This window comes from Delphinapterus leucas, chromosome 14, assembly GCF_059928025.1.
Source record: "Delphinapterus leucas isolate spDelLeu-1000000601 "Yukka" chromosome 14, BTC_Dleu_Yukka2, whole genome shotgun sequence".
NCBI lineage: Eukaryota > Metazoa > Chordata > Mammalia > Artiodactyla > Monodontidae > Delphinapterus > Delphinapterus leucas.
In genome coordinates, this window is record NC_143142.1 from 70,018,856 (window position 1) to 70,036,163 (window position 17,308).

The 17,308-nt window shown below is 40.6% G+C and overlaps 1 pseudogene across 1 annotated transcript; it reads left to right on the top strand.

The window, feature by feature from the left end:
• Positions 1-408: 408 nt before the first annotated feature.
• LOC111180246 (uncharacterized) lies at positions 409-16,434 on the top strand (annotated as a pseudogene). The gene is made up of 9 exons (XR_016387640.1): positions 409-501; positions 3,261-3,482; positions 4,043-4,220; positions 5,796-6,023; positions 6,871-7,024; positions 8,317-8,426; positions 9,033-9,146; positions 10,585-10,731; positions 13,756-16,434. The product of XR_016387640.1 is annotated as an uncharacterized LOC111180246 (transcript).
• Positions 16,435-17,308: the final 874 nt, after the last annotated feature.

Below are 17,308 nucleotides of genomic sequence, written 5' to 3' on the forward strand. Positions count from 1 at the left end.
AAATGGGAATAATCATCATAGTACCTGACAGGATTGCTGTAAGAATTAAATCCCATGATGTATGGAAAGCACTTAGTACTGTGCCTGGTACTTTGTTGAAGGGAGGAAATAAATGTTAGTTAGCTATTGTTGTTATTATCTGTGTATGTGCTATCAGTGAGCAAAGAGTTGGGGACCAAAAGAAGTGTTTTGTTGGTCTCTAATTTGGCAATGCTTTCAACGGTTTTTTTTTTTTTCAACTGAGATTATTGTTTAAGAAACAACTTCCTTGTTTCATTTCCTTAACTTTCAACTCTATATAAGCACTTCCTGCCTTAAGAATTATCATTCTTCTCCTCTCAGGGATCTCTCCATTTGCTAAAGCTACATCCCTCCCCCGTTTTTCTTTTTCAGTGAATTGCTTGCCCATCTATGCCAATGGACAACTTAGCATTTGAAATGCATGAAGATGCAAAGCAGAATATTCTGTCTGGGGGGAAGATGAATACCATATCCAGAATGGTAAGAATGTAAATGGGGACTTAAGTCTTGAGATTAGTTCCCCCCATAACCTTTATGCAGAGCTCAGGAAACAGTCCCTCTTTAGACCAGCTCGCTTCAAGTGACCTTCTTCAGAAAGGTAGCATCTCCTGCTCTGAATATCTCCTGACTTGCCATCTCTCATAAACTCTTAACTCCTTTAGCTATTTAATGGCCCAGCTTTCTATGAATTGTTGTTCATGGCATTAATGAGTTGTTTATTGTTCAATATATTACCCTTATACAATGTTAAATTGAATATGTTGGTAAATGATTATGTTATACAAAATATACCATTTAAGAATTGATAATTTTTAAAATTTTTATACAGTTTTTAAAGATTACTCTCCATTTAGTTATTACAAAATATTGGCTATATTCCCTGTATTGTACAGTACATCCTTGTAGTCTATCTTACACCCAATAATTTGTACCTCCCACTGCCCCACCCTACCTTGCCCCTCCCCCCCCCACTGGTAACCACTAGTTTGTTCTCTATATCTGTGAGTCTGCTTCTTTTTTGTTATGTTGACTAGTTTATTGTATTTTTTAGATTCTACATATAAGTGATATCATACAGTATTTGTCTTTGTCAGACTTATTTCACTTAGCAATAATGCCCTCCACGTCCAACCATGTTGCTACAAATGGCAACATTTTATTCCTTTTTATGGTTGAGCAGTATTCCATTGTATATATACCACCTCTTCTTTATCCATTCATCTGTTGATGGACACTTCCATATCTTGGAAATTGTAAATAATGCTGCTGTGAACGCTGGGGTGCATGTACCTCTTTGATAAGTGTTTTTTTAAATTATTATTATGTACCTAGGAGTAGAATTGCCAGGTCATATGGTAGTTATATCTCTAGTTTTTTTGAGAAACCTCCATACTTCCACAGTGGCTGCACCAGTTTACATTCCCACCAACCTTCCCTTTTCTCCACATCCTCACCAACATTTGTTATTTGTGTTCTTTTGAATATTTAAGAATGTTAAAGTAAGAATGTCTGTTAGAATTATTAGTGATCAAATATTTGCTTGCTCAGGGAGAAAGACCAGTGGAAAAGGAGTCCTGGACATCATTGCTTATAAAGGTCATTTTACCGGTCAGAGGAGTGAGGGCAAATTGGTCCAAAGGTTAGGGTGTGTATTTTCTTGGCAGCTTTCAGTAGTGTGGATTGTAACTCAGAAATAATACTGCTGTTTATAGCATATATTTGTGATATGAAACCAGGAAATAGTAACATAGAAATACATGGAAATATTGTGACTTGGAGATGAGTGGTGACTTGGAAGCTCATTTAGGTAATACACAGGAGGAAGGGAATTTAATGAAGCTATTTAATGAAGGAGGGAGGGGGAGAGAGAGACAGAGACCTGTCAGGCCCATTGACTACTGATATGTTGCTTATTCCCATGCATGTAGCTGTACATGTAAATGCATTTGTACATTCTGGAACCAAAAAGTTCTTAGAAAATACCACTTATAACCTCTTTGATTTTCAGGTGAAGAAACTGGTAAATAGGGGCTAACTGACTGACTTGGAATGCATTTCATATACAAACTTAACTGGGTACTTAATTTTCTAGTATTATTCTGTGCCCCAGCTCCTTGTATTTTTATTTTTATGCTTGTTTATGTGGATGTCATCTGGGTATACGGGGTGTGTGTGAGTGTGGGGCTGTGCCCCGCAGCCTGCAGTCCTTGCACTTGCCCAGCTGCTAGACTGAAGAGAGAGCCTGAGTCAGCGGCAGAGACATCAGTGATTCACCGGACACAGAATCTTACAAGTCAGAGGCCGAGGTCCTGGAGTGACACCCACCGTGTACGGGCAGGCAGGCAGGACAAGACAGCAATCTTCCCTGCATAGGGGAGGAAGAGGCTATCAATTATAGGGGGCATGACATCAAAAGGGCTCCTTGGTTGCCATGGGGACTGTGGAACACATCTCCGCACAGCTCTCTGGGTTAGCATCCAACGCAAGTGCCGTGGTTTCCTGTTGATGACTGAACATACTGGAGCTGGTCTGGTCCCAGGGCTAGAACAATGGTTAGCGAAGGTGGCTGTGGGGGGCAGCGATCAGGCAGGTGTTTACTGATTAAACTTTCCACTTAGGAGGGAAGGCAATCATGTGCATAAGTAAGCATGAGGCAGGGCTGGGGAGGGGGGCAGGGGGTGTACAGGGAGCAAGAGAGCAGCTGTCTTATGGGGCCTGACCATACTGTGAGTGTACGTATGTGTGTATTTATTTACACATGTAGTATTTTTTTTAAAGCACATTCTCTGCATTCAAAGACCTTATTCTTTTTTTTTAATTAATTAATTTATTAATTTTTGCTGTGTTGGGTCTTCGTTTCTGTGCGAGGGCTTTCTCTAGTTGTGGCAAGTGGGGGCCACTCTTCATCGCGGTGCGCGGGCCTCTCACTATCGCGGCCTCTCTTGTTGGGGAGCACAGGCTCCAGACGTGTAGCCTCAGTACTTGTGGCTCATGGGCCTAGTCGCTCTGCGGCATGCGGGATCCTCCCAGACCAGGGCTCGAACCCGTGTCCCCTGCATTAGCAGGCAGACTCTCAACCACTGCGCCACCAGGGAAGCCCCACATGTAGTATTTTACTCAGTATGTTTATCCCACAAATGCATTTTTTTAAATAAAGAGAAAATAAACCAAATTGAGAAAGGAGGCAATATTTCTCATGCATCAAGAGTAGAGAATCATGGCTTCATAATTTCTCCTAGGAAAAGAAGAGGCAGTGGTCACTGATGAGCATTTTCCTGGTGTGTCTCTTGGCCTGCACCATTACCACTGCATCTGGAGTCCTGATTCTCTCCTTGGTTTATGTTAACAACTCTCAGCCCCATTCAGAACCTGGAGCCCAGCCTCTGCAAACAGCAATTCCCATGGTGCAAAAGGGTGTTGATCCAAAATTCAAGTTTCTTAATCATTTACCTAAATCCAACGTATGGATCACACATATTAGGAGAAAGAATCATCTATTATAAATGGTGATTCCAGAACAAAGTTTCCATTGCTTGTTTTCTAAGCTTTGTTCTCTCTTCATTGGAAGGAAGCAGCTGTGGGCTGTTTGGAGGAAAGGAAGTGAGGGATAGAGAAGGGGGAAAGTTGGGTGGATATTGGCTCCAGGCAGAATTTTTCTTTAGTAGATAGTTCTATGTTTGGCTGGAGGGGAGAAGTGCAGGACAGTCCTGTTCTCTTGCTGGACTGGGGAGAAGTGCAGTCCTGTTCTCTTGCTGGACTGGGGAGAAGTGCAGGACAGTCCTGTTCTCTTGCCAAGACAGGTGTTCTTTTTTATGTCAAACAGAGACTGATAGCACTGCATGTACCACGTTGTCTCCCGGAGTCTTGCAGACCTATTCTTTCTCTTCCTTTTGGGGGCTCCAGTACTCGCCACACCACCTTGCCTTTTCCCTTGTGCTTCCCGCTTACCCCATAGGCCATGGTGGCCTCATGTTCCTCAGGAGGTGGCCTCCATGCTGATGATTTGCTTATGGCTTTTCAGGTGTTTGAGTTCCCCGGTGGTGCAATCCAGTGGGCCTGGTACAGGAACAATGCCGAAGAGTATCTCAGCATTGAAGAAGACGCCTTTGGCAGCAGCTTGAACAGTCAGAGCTCACAGATGACTCTGGGGACCCTGAGAATAAAAAGCTATGGCCTCCGAACACGGCTATCTTGTACAGGTATCACCAGTTTGCCCACGTTCTGCCCTTAAGCATTTGTGCTGTGTGTCCTCAGGCTATTATTTAGGTTGTTGCAAAACCTACTTAAATAAGTGGTAGACCACATCCAGGCTTTGGCTGTGTACTCAATTAGATTAGTTATCAGTGCCTTGAAGCATTAACCTGTTTGTTTTAATTATTCTTGGCATCACTTTGAACTTCTTTCTTCAGTATGAAATCATTTTTCATACATTGTTAAGCTAAGATCGCTGTTCCATCTTTTTTTTATGTATAAATTTATTTATTTATTTATTTATTTATTTTTGGCTGTGTTGGATCTTCGTTGCTGTGCGCGGGCTTTCTCTAGTTGCGGCGAGGGGGTGTTACTCTTCGTTGTGGTGCACGGGCTTCTCATAATGGTGGCTTCTCTTGTTGCGGAACACGGGCTCTAGGCGCACGGGCTTCAGTAGTTGTGGCTCTTGGGCTCTAGAGCGCAGGCTCAGTAGTTGTGGTGCACGGGCTTAGTTGCTCTGTGGCCTGTGGGATCTTCCTGGACCGGGGATCGAACCTGTGTCGCCTGCATTGGCAGGCGGATTCTTAACCACTGTGCCACCAGGGAAATCCCCACTGTTCCATCCTTTGAGCCAAAGCTAAAACTGGTAGCTGTGATCTAATGATCAAAGAAACTACAGCTTCCCTCTAAGGAATAAAGCAGTGACTGTAATAACAAACTGGTTTGCTGATGTTCAGCCTGGAGTCTCTGAGATCAGCCAGTTGGATGCCCTTTTGTGGTTTAGACCTTTCAGAATTCTTTGGAAGTGAAATTAGTGTGCTTACTTGAATTTCAAATAAGTCATTAATTCTGAAATGTATTTATGGCTTCTGTATTCCAGACCCTGGGGAAGCTGTAGTGACTAAGCTCTCATAGAACTTTCAGAGTTCGGTCTTACCCTGATGATCTTATTAATAGATCAGCCAGTTTTTTGTGTGTGACATATTTCTGTTGTTGTTAATAAAACTCCTTTTTTATACTTGGACAATTCACTTGATTTTAGAATTTACAGCAAGAAGAGAGATTAGAGCTTTATCTATATGAGAGTAAATCCTTCTTAGAAGAATACCTGGACACACAGTAAAGCACTATGTTATTACTATTATTATTATCAAAATTATATGCAGACTTTTTCTTATCTGGAAAATACATACGCCTCTGTATGCATACACACACAAACACATGCAAGCACACACATGCATGTGCGTACACATGTGCCTGCAGTCTTTTCAGACTATCAAACTAGCATGAACTTAGAGCTCTAAATGCTCAGTGGGGGTGGTATTGCCCAAAAGGGGGCAAAAACTGGTTGTTAGCAGGGTAAAAATATTACTCTTTTTATGTATAAAGCATAGATGTACATGTAGTACATGAGCAGTATGTGTTTACAGTATACAGATCTATAGTACCTCTGTAGTGTTAACATTTCATAGCGTGGTGATTAGAAAAAAAAGTCACGGTACCTTAGAAGGGAGGTAATGAAAAAGGGTTGAGGAGCATTGCTCTAAAGTAGTGTTGGATGAGTTCTTCCGTTTATGTTTCAGGGGACAGCATGGATTGGGGCGGTTGATGGTGCTGTCGTTACCACGTACAGTGTTACAGCTGGCCAAGTGAACTTCTTCCCTAAAAACACAGTACACTGGATAGAGAATGTGGGGAGTGAAGACTGCTTTTCTTGCTCTTCTTTTCTACACATCATGAACTTCGAACCCTGGAAGCTGATGATATAATTTTTTTCTATACCTGAGGGCATTGCTTCCAGGTCACTTGAGGTCTGTACCACTGCTGAGAGCAAATCCCATGAGGGTACAAAGAGGGCATGAATATTCAGGTTTCTAAGGTAGCAGTCAACAAAGTGACATTGGGGTAATGGGCTCAAGAGCACTGAAGTTGAATTGCTCTTTATTTTCCCTTACGAAGGCCTGCTGGAAGCTACTGTATAGTGAATTGGTAGAAAGGTTACGATATAGTTAATAAAAATTACTATAATTTTCATCTCTGAAAAGCCATTTGCTCATCCAGGGATAACTTCGCTACAGATAATGTAATTGTGTTTTCTGAATCTAATGCAGAGGTTCCCACAGTTTTCCTGAGGAACGGCTGCTTTTCTTTTTCTGATCTCTTTCAGTAGTTATACTATCACTGGAGGGATTGCTGATAATGCTGGGTAGAGAGGGTCAGATGTGGGTGCTGACAGTGCAAATGGGTGATCAGAATTGGTGATGGCCCGTGAGTGGTACCTGGAAGGAGTTTTGTGGTAAATTTAGGAATCTAAATAGTAAGATTTTGAGATTTATCTTGCAGCAGATCCTGCTCTAATGTTATAGGGAGAAGTAGAAGAAATGAGTCATTAGTGAGAGTGTTGGTAAGCATGGGAACCAGTGTATATTTTTGCAGGTGTTTATATTGACCATAAAATACTAATGCCCATACATTGAATACTTGGAAGATTTTCATAAAGATCACAAGTCTTAGGCTAATCGAGGTCAACTCTTTTGACTGGGCCACTGAAAACCACACTGGTGCCAATGCTGCCCTATCCTCAGCTACCGCCCCTTCTATTGTTAAAATTTGTAGAATGTTTCACAAATACCTTATATGGTCTCTTATGTGTTTCAGCCTGAAGGTGGAATTAGTTTCATTAGAACATTCCATAAGCAAAAAGAGGATGAGGCGGTCAGTCTTCCTCCCAGCTTGGCAGAACTGGTTGTCAAAGCTGATTACTCACAGTCTCCAGATAGCCTTGTGTGGAGATAACTGTATGACCTGAAAGGTATAGTATGTTATTTTGTGAAGCCTTTTTAGTTAAGTACTTATATATATGATTATATAGGTGTATTGGATTGAGATGTAATGTGTTTTTTACAGTGGGTCACAGTCAAGAGAAGTTTGAAAAGACACATTTCTCAACAGAGTAGGAAATGTGAGAAAAGGCCTGGAAACAAAAGAGAATGTGGAAAAAAAATTCAGAGTGTGAGGAGGGTGTGCTGGGGCTGGGGGATGCTGTAGGAGAAGAGGCTTATGAGAGAGGAGAGGCCAATCATGTAGCAATTAAGGGGCTTTAAATAGGAGAGTGACACAATGAGGTTTTTAATTATTTTATTTTATTGAGGTATAATTGACATACAACACTATGTTAGTTTCAGGTATACAACACAATGATTCAATATTTGTATATTTTGTGAAATGATCACCACAATAAGTCTAGTTAACATCCGTCACTATACATAGTTACAGATTTTTTCCCTGTCACGGGAACTTACAAGATCTTAGCAACTTTAAAGTATGCAGTACAGTATTACTAACTATAGCCGCCTTGCTCCACATTACATGCCCATGATGTGTTTATTTTGTAACTGGAAGTTTGTGTCTCTTGACTTCCTTCAACCATTTCACCCACCCCCACCCCCACCACTGGCAGCTACCACTCTGTTCTCTGTATCTGTGAGCTTGGGCACTTAGGTTGTTTCCGTATCTTGGCTATTGTAAATAATGCTGCGATGAACATGGGGTGCATATATCTTTTTGAGTTGGTGTTAGTTTTGTTTTTTGAAGTGATGACCAATCCAGCTGGATTGTGGAGAATAATTGGAAGTGGCCAGGTGAGAGGCAGGGTGATGAGTCAGGGGGCTCCTGCAGTCCCTCCAGTAGGGATTGATGGCGGCCTGCACTATGTGAGAGGGAAAGAATTGTTGAGAAGCAGAGAATTTAGAGATGCAGGACTGACAGGGCTTCATTGACGGATTGAGGGGAGAGGTAGGGATTGGTATTTAGGATGACTCTCACGTTTTCCAGCCAGGTCCCCTGACTTGAATGTCTGTCTTAAAGAGGTCACTCTGTGTTAGAAATTTCAAGAGAGTTTGGGAAGTTAGGATAGTATCTGACAGTATCAGATCAATATCTTGGGGGAACATAGGATGTGGTATTGGCAATTCCTACCACATAAACTTTCTGTGACTATAGAAGGGCTATGTACCTTACTAGAACTGCATTTGACTCTCCTTTTGTAGTACCATTTTGAAGTAGTTTTATCTTATTTTGTTTTTTAAACTTCATCTGATTCAGGTTCAAAAGAATATCAATTTCCAGGAGGAATAATACAATTGGCACAATATTGGAAAAACAGAAGTGAACTAAACAACAATGAAAAAATTTTCAGTGAATTCCCGAATCGGGTAATTGAGAAAAATGTTTTGAAATTATTAAAACATTATTTATTTAATTATTATTATTTAATCATTATTAAAATGGATGAAATATGAGATTTAGATTGGATTCATCATTTTTCTAGACAAAGGAAAAGGAAAGAGCTAGTCAAACACTGGTTGATTTGATCAATGCAAACTATTGATTGAGGCCTCATTGTGAATTTGGGAGCTTAACTTCTTGGTGTGGGTGGTTACATTAACAGAGACTGGATGCTCGTGAGATTTCTCTTTTCATTTTCATTTGTTTTAAATGCTCAACTGGCTATATTGCTTAATGACTAAGAGCACAGCTGTGGCATCAAATTCCCTGATTCAAATCCCAGTTCTGCCACTGGGTGACCCTAGTATACTCAACCAACCTAGAATTTAATTTCATCTCATAAGGTTGGTGGCAACCTTATAAGATTATTATAAAGGACAAGTGACATAATAAATGTAAAGAACATAAAAAATTCATGTTCTCAGTGAGGGCTTCGTAAATATTAGTTATTATTATGATTATATGAATTGTTAAGTTGCTGAGTTGAATGTTGGCTAAATAACTGGATTTCATTTTTCTTTTTCTTTCTCAAGCACAAAAATGCCCTCACTTTGAGTACACTCAAGATTTATAACAATGGATTAAGACAGCCACATTTTCATTTTAATGCAAATGAAATGGGATATGTAATAAGTGGGTGTGCAAAGGTAATTCCTCTGTGAACAGGTTTTTTTTGAACTTTCCTTTTCAGTGCAGAAAGAAGCAAACAGGAGGTATTTCTTTGTTTTGGTTCAGTTGTTGGTAACATAATAGGAGTCTGTGCCAATGGCTTTCTGGGCCATTTCCACAGAGGATACCATGCAGGTCCTGCTAGGTAACTTCCAAGTTTGCTCTTAGCATGAGAAGGGGCTAAGAACATTTCAGAACTGATAAAGAGGTTTATCACTGATGGTGAGGGGCTGGAATACCTGCTTACATGTTCAGAGTTTTGCATTCTCAGGTAATGCAAGCATTTAATGTGCTCTACTTTGGGGACTGTGAAATTGGCTGTTTGCCTCTCAGTGTAAGATGAGTGGGAGGGGTGGGGAGATGTGGAGCGCCAGCAGGGTGGCCATATATCCCCATTTATCCAGGATCCTTCTGACGCATACTTGTCATCTTGGTGAAGTTATTAACATCACCCCCTTTGATTCTTCGGAAAAACCACACGAAGTAGCATGTTACTACAGGGCTCCTGGGGAGATCTACAGGTAAAATGGGCTTCTCTAGCTTGTACCTGAATCAGTCTTGACAGAAAGAATCAGAACAGACTGAAATTCACCTTTTATGTCACCCATAGCAAAAGTTTTATGTTTTTAGAAGTGAAAGCTCTAATAAATTGGAAAAGGGCATTGTAATCTTCCACAGATTTAATTTCAAGGATCAGATTTTATTTTTGGTGTGCTTTGTGCTCATCTGTGTGCGTTTGTGTGCACATTTAGTCTCGAACTCTTTTTTAAAAGACCATTAGGATGCTGCTCTCCCAGAAGGCTGAATTTTCCCAAGCAAGTAGAAAGGCGGTTGTAGAGGTGGTAAAACACTGCAATTTAAATCCTCTGCCTAATTAGGGAGTGTCATTGATAACCCTTAATTAGAACATGGTGATTAATGCTCTTTTTGCATGATGTTCTACACTATTGAATTCACTAATGCATTTTGAGGGACATTTACTTTAAATAGAGCATCTTTTAATTTTTGTGGGATTTTGTCTCAGAAACAGGAGAGTTAATGTGCAGGATTTCCTCTTTTCTGCTATTTACCCTCTCTGCGAAGTCCCTTTATAACCATATGCTTTTATCCATCTGTTCTTCACTATGAATACTTAGCCTTAATGAATATTTGATTTTATTTGCTTAACTTCAGCATAGTTTTTTTTTTGTTTTTTTTTGCGGTACGCGGGCCTCTCACTGTTGTGGCCTCTCCCATTGCGGAGCACAGGCTCCAGACACACAGACTCAACGGCCATGGCTCACGGGCCTAGCCTCTCCGCGGCATGTGGGATCTTCCCAGACTGGGGCACGAACCCGTGTCCCCTGCATCGGCAGGCGGACTCTCAACCACTGCGCCACCAGGAAAGCCCTCAGCATCGTTTTTTCCCCACCTTAGGTGGGCATTATCAATGCTTAGTGTACCATAGAGTTCAGCGTTCACATTGGAGATGTGATATTTTTCCCCACTGGAACCCAGCATTACGTTAAGAGTACATGCGATAAGGAATTGCTTCTCGTTCTTGCCTTCAGCACTGGAGACCAGGTGAGAATAAGCCAGTTCAAAAGAGATTGCTGAGTGCCAGTGATGTGCAGAATGCTCTGCTAAGCAATGTATCTGCATCATAGGCGGCCCTCAGTATATGTGTGTTGAATAAATGATTGAACTGGCTGAACGAATGTGTGAAGAGAAGAATCAAATAATCTTTTCATTCAGTTATAAAGAGATCCAATACATCACATTCCCTCTTAATTCCCCCAATTCTCAACCAGCTGAGAAAAAAGACCAAAGAGCAGTATATAGAGATCCAGGAAATCATTTCTATTACTAATCAAGCAGGTATTTAAGAGAATATGATTAATATCTGTGGGCAAGTGGGTTTCCTAATATCTATCTCCAGAATTGGGCTGGCCTTCCGACATTGAGGTGGGCCCTTGTACTACCTTACATCGTAGAGAAGCAGAGCATGATTTGTGAAGCTTTGCCAGTTCCCAGACAGAGAGGGAGAAGCTGAAGTGAGCATGGCTAGTTTATTCTTCTGGAATTTACTTGGCAGAGAGAGGAAAAGAAGAGTCTCTTGTATATGAAAAGAAACTTTAGGAGACGTGAAGTAACATTGAGTATGATTGAGCAGTGCTACCAAGAAGGAGTAGCATTCCTTCCCATCATTCTTTGTTTTAAGCAAATCTGATATATCATGATCTGCAGTATAAAACATACATTAAGAGGAATTGTTTATTGTACTACATAGTTGTTTGCTTTTAAAAATTCACCCCAGTGTTCCTTAATTAGATGAATAATGTGTTTGAAAAACAAGAATAAATAGTGGAATTTAGATTTTTGAACAGTCCTTAGGACTAGGTTCCCTGCTGAGACTGGGTGAGAATTATAAGAGTCTGGGTATTCCTGGGGCAAATCCAGGAACAGACAGACATTCCTCTTGGCCATGGTTCTTCCTACATGGAGACCCAACAAGATCTCCGGGGGAGAGCACAGCATGAATTCAGCAGTATCATCTACAGAACCTACGCCATCCTGCTCAGTGGTGCTTATTTCCCATGATGACACTTTCCTTCTTTGAGGGACGCTGGAAAATTCCAGCATCTGCTTCTCTGGGTCTCTGAACCTTCCTGGGGGTGCCTGGGATGAGGTTTGTGAAGAGCTCTGTGAGGAGGAGATGCAATGGAAAGCTAGCTGTAGACTCTCGGGGGGAAGAGGATTCCAGTGTGCCCTGCTTTCGGTGTGGGGCTCACCACTACTGCCACCCCCTTGGTCATCATTCTCTGCAGCTGTTATAGGAACAAATCACGAAGCAAAATGAAATCCAGTCAACTATAAATAGGAAAAGAAGGGAAAAACTCATTACAACAGCAAGTTAGAGTTAAAACAATTAAGATCAAGAAAAGGGAATTTTAAAAATTAATTAAAGACTAATGTGACGTGAAAGGCTAATACCAACAAATTAAAACTTAAAAGTATGAAGAAGGATAAAAATAACAATTGAAAATTATTAAATACAAGTCAAGAATTAAAGAATATAAATCTTTTGAAAAGAGAATAGAAGTAGAGGGTTTCTTTTTTTTTTTTTTTTTTTTTTTAATGAAAAGAAGCAATTTAAGGGAGTGATCCACAGCAGGGAAGGAAAAAATGAATCAGAATTTCGGGTAGAAGGAATTTTTTTTACATCTACCCCCACCACCAGGAATGTCTGATATGCATCTTGAGGGAGCATAACCCCAACTAACCCATTAGAAGGGGTATTAGGGGTGTTTCTAACGGGGATTTATTTTGCATAGGGGTATGAAGGGAAAGAGGAAGGAGGAAGAATAAGAGAGAGGCTGAGAGACAGAAACACATGCCTAGAAAGAAACACAGAATGAGACATAGGGACACAGAGAGAGACATACATGCCCAGAGACACACAGAGATAGAGACATACAGAGAGAGAGACAGACAGACAGACATCTACAAAGAGAATGACACAAACGCAGGGAAAAAGAGAGAAACAACACAGATACACAAATAGAAGGAGACATACAGACATAGACACAGAGAGGGACAGAGACCCATAAAGAGACAGAGACACAGAAGGAGAGACACACAGATACACACACACCCAGACACAGACAGACCTATACACAGAGGGGCAGGGAAAGGCAGACATACCTAGAGACACACACACAAAGAGTTAGGAGAGAGATTCAGAGACAGATAAGCTCAGAGACACACACAGACACAGAGAGAGACAGAAACACAGTGAGAGACACAGAGAGACCCACATACATGCAGAAATTGAGAGGCTGGCTGAGAAAGAGAGGTAGTGTCAAGGGGGAGGGGTGCAGAAAGGACAGTAAGATCGTGATAGAGAGAGGGCACAAGGACAGACAGAGTCAGAGCCAGCCAACTGGACAGCCAGGCCAGTTAGGCAGAGATGAACTACTGTCTCTGGCTGTGCAGGACGAGGACTACTTACCTGGCAGCCAGGTAGCCTCCATCAGGTGCCTGTGGGCATGGAGCTCTGAGAGGCCCTTTTGCCACTAGTCCCTGCTGACAAGTAGACAAAAGGTCCCGCTCCCTCTTTAAAGAGAACTACCTCCCAGTGGGATGGAGGTCCCTTCTAAAGAAAGCTTCAGGGCTTCCCTGGTGGCGCAGTGGTTGCGGGTCCGCCTGCTGATGCAGGGGACACGGGTTCGTGCCCCGGTCCGGGAAGATCCCACATGCCACGGAGCGCCATGGCCTGCGCGTCCGGAGCCTGTGCTCCGCAACGGGAGAGGCCACAACAGTGAGAGGCCCGCGTACCGCAAAAAAATAAAAAAAAAATAAAGCAAGCTTCAGATGCCTCAGCATCTCTAGCTATCAGTCAGACTTTCCTTATTCCCAGAGTCGAAATGGTGAGCTCCCCATGGCAAGAGAAGACAAGTGTACGAGGGGACTGTTCGCAGGATTTCATAGCTCCTAATGTTACACAGCTATACCTACAGTCTTGAAAATGCCTTGATGGCTGTAAGATCTTTGTAGGAACCTGAGTAATTTGGTGCTGATACATCTTCTTTTTGTTTCCACTGTCAGCTGCAAACCCTTGACATGGACGATTATCTCCAGGCCACAGCAGACCACATCCTGGCCCAGCTTTTCTTCAAGCAAAGTGAGTTTAAGAAGATCCCCAAATTCAAGGAGGACCAGGCAATCAACCTGCCTTAGATTTGCTGATGAGTTCATATCTATTCTTTGCTCTTCATATGTTATTCTTGCTGTTTTTAAAGAAGGTCCACTTGGCTAATGAGCTTGGAGCTCTTTACAGAGTGATATTGGGAAAGCAGGTGTGAAGCAGCCCTGTGGGCTCATTTAGCTGATAAGATCATAGTCAATTCATGCTAAGGGAACATTTCAGTGTACTCTGTGCCAATTATCTATGGAGGGGATCTGATAAATTAAATTAATATATTTTTGTATGGATTTTAGTCACGTGTATATATTTATTTTCCTTTTGTTACTTCAAATTTATTACTCCAGAGGAAAATCCATTTTTTTTGCACGTCACTGAAACTTAGTGCCCTGCTTGTATTTTGGTTATATTCATCACTGTGGAAGGAAGTAGGGAGATCAGCTTATGTATGTTGTACCTACGGAGGCACTGGAACCTGGGTACATCTAACTTTGTCTGGAGAGTTTAGTATAGAACCTTAGGTTAGCCATTCTCAACCCTTTTGTTGACATGAAGATACTTTTTATAAAGCCCAAAATTTCAAGGACTCACTCATACGAGTAGTTGAATATTTATTGTATATTAGCTGAGAAAATACTTAATGACAAGCTAATTATGAATTCAATACTTTCTTTGAATGTATTTGGATTTTATTAATCACATCATGAACTATTTACATTTGAGGAATAGTCATCCCTATGGTTGAGAAGCATGTGTTTTATTTAGTCTATTGGCTGGATGTGTATATGAATTTGAGGACTACTTGTCATCACTTGAAAACTGGTAGAGGCTAATGGTCTCTAAGTTGGGGGTCACTGTCTTAAGTAGAAAAGAATTTGTTCAGATCTAATCTGTGCTTGATTTTTGTTTACAATTTATTTTAATAGGTATTTGGTACCCCTGCATTTTGCTTGGGTATCACCATCAGTTCTGGGCTACCCTATATAAAACCCAGTCAGTACAGACACTTTTTAATGCCTTGAACCACCACCCTCTTTCAGTTATATTTCCCTGACACATAATGGAATTTTTCGATATCTTAGGATGTTTGCTTTTAACCTAAAAATAAATCTGTATGTATTTCTCTCTCTCTCTGTCTCTCTCTCTCTTCTAGATAACTAGCTCTATTGACTATATAGAAGACAATGAGAATTAGGAATGACTCACTTTTGGTGTGGGGAAGTAGCCATCTACATAACGTATATAATCAGGTCATAAAAGGCCTGTCATCCCTTGAAACCACCTTATTGTGTATTTACCTTATTGCCATTTTCCAGGAGAGCCAGCTGAGATCAGAGCTTGGTAGCAAAAGGAATTTTGTGGTGGTGGTATAGTTTTGAAGAGACCTTGTAGGGAATGCGTCCCCATCCAGGAGGAAGAACATGATGCAGGGAACGGCACAGGACAATAGGTATATGAAAGGTGGATGTCCAGATAGAGGGGAATTGGTCATAAAAGGAAATGGCAATGTGTGTCAACATATTTTGTTTGCAAATTTTGTTTTACTTTGGAAATTTTTTAATATACTATGAACTAGTTCATAATCCCTTTTCTTGTATCAGGAAGTGTTATATTAGATTACTATGTGGTCATTTAATAAAGATTTTGTGTATCTTTGCATATTATCTTCTCATTTAATTTTAAATGAAACCTGTTTTTATGGTTTTATGAATTTGAAGCATTATTGGATTCCCTCTATGCATCCTTGAAATATGATATATCATCATCTAAAGAAAATATGTTACGGTGTTGGAACTTTCTGGGTTTCCTGATAATAATATACTGGAAGCCTGACTTAGGTTTCCAGACTACTATGTATTTAAAAAAGAGAAAATGTTAAAAATAAATAATCTAATGAAGACACGTCAATTGGAATATTGTTGGTATGTTATTTTATGGGTTTTTTTTTTTCCGCTGCACCACTTGGCTTGTGAATCTTATTACTTCCCTGACCAGGGATTGAACCCAGGGTCACGGCAGTGAAAGCACCGAGTCCTAACCACTGGACCACCAGGGAATTCCCCAGGACGGGGAATAGATAGATATGTTCTTAATTTTCACTTGGTTGCTCTAATTTCAGTCTTTTTCCCTCCTTGGAAAGCTGATTTCTAGTTTTCATACCATTTTATTCTTTAGTGTAACTTCATCCATTAATACTCAAGTGCTTTTAGGCTGTTTGGTATTTCTACTTTATTTATTACCAAATCAATAGATTGAAGAGTGAATTGCTCAATCAGACATTATTTGTCATCATTCAGGCAAAACCCAGACATTTAACTGAAAACCTCCTTTAAAACTGAACCTACCTTAACCACTTTATATGCACATTTGATTCATTTGAAATGGTATGAATTGTACATAAAAAGTTCTTAAATGTCAAAAAAAATCTTTAGAACTTTTTAACAGCAGCTTTGAATAACTGAATGGAATGAATGAATTTGACTAGAGGAACTACAAGGTTAGGTAAACACCACTGAATGTTCCTTATTGCTTCTAAATAGTGCAAGGTAGTATAAAAAGTTTCTTTGCTCATATTCTCATCCTTTCCTATGAAGAGTAATCAGGCTGCTTTTTATTGTCCAACCAATTTAGGAAAAGGAAAATGGTCACTTTTACTATGTAACTCGATTCCTAATGACCGTAATTTATCAATGGTTGAAAGTGATTTTCAGCTGTATAGCATTATTACTTTATTTTTTTTAACATCTTTATTGGAGTATAATTGCTTTACAGTGCTATGTTAGTTTCTGCTGTATAACAAAGTGAATCAGCTATATGCATACGTATATCCCCATATCCCCTCCCTCTCGTGTCTCCCTCCCGCCCTCCCTATCCCACCCCTCTAGGTGGTCACAAAGCACCGAGCTGATCTCCCTGTGCCATGCAACTGCTTCCCACTGGCTATCTATTTTATATTTGGTAGTGTATATATGTCCATGTTACTCTCTCACTTCGTCCCAGCTTACCCTTCCTCCTCCCTGTGTCCTCAAGTGCATTCTCTACGTCTGTGTCTTTTTTCCTGTCCTGCCCTTAGGTTCATCAGAGCCTTTTTTTTTTCTTTTAGATTCCATATATATATGTGTTAGCATACAGTATTTGTTTTCCTCTTTCTGACTTACCTCACTCTGTATGACAGACTCTAGGTCCATCCACCTCACTACAAATAACTCAGTTTCGTTTCTTTTTATGGCTACCATTCCATTGTGTATATGTGCCACATCTTCTTTATCCATTCATCTGTTGATGGACACTTAGGTTGTTTCCATGTCCTGGCTATTGTAAATAGTGCTGCAGTGAACATCGTGGTACACGATGTTTTGAATTATGGTTTTCTCAGGATATATACCCAGTAGTGGGATTGCTGGGTCGTATGGTAGTTCTATTTTTAGTTTTTTAAGGAGCCTCCATACTGTTCTC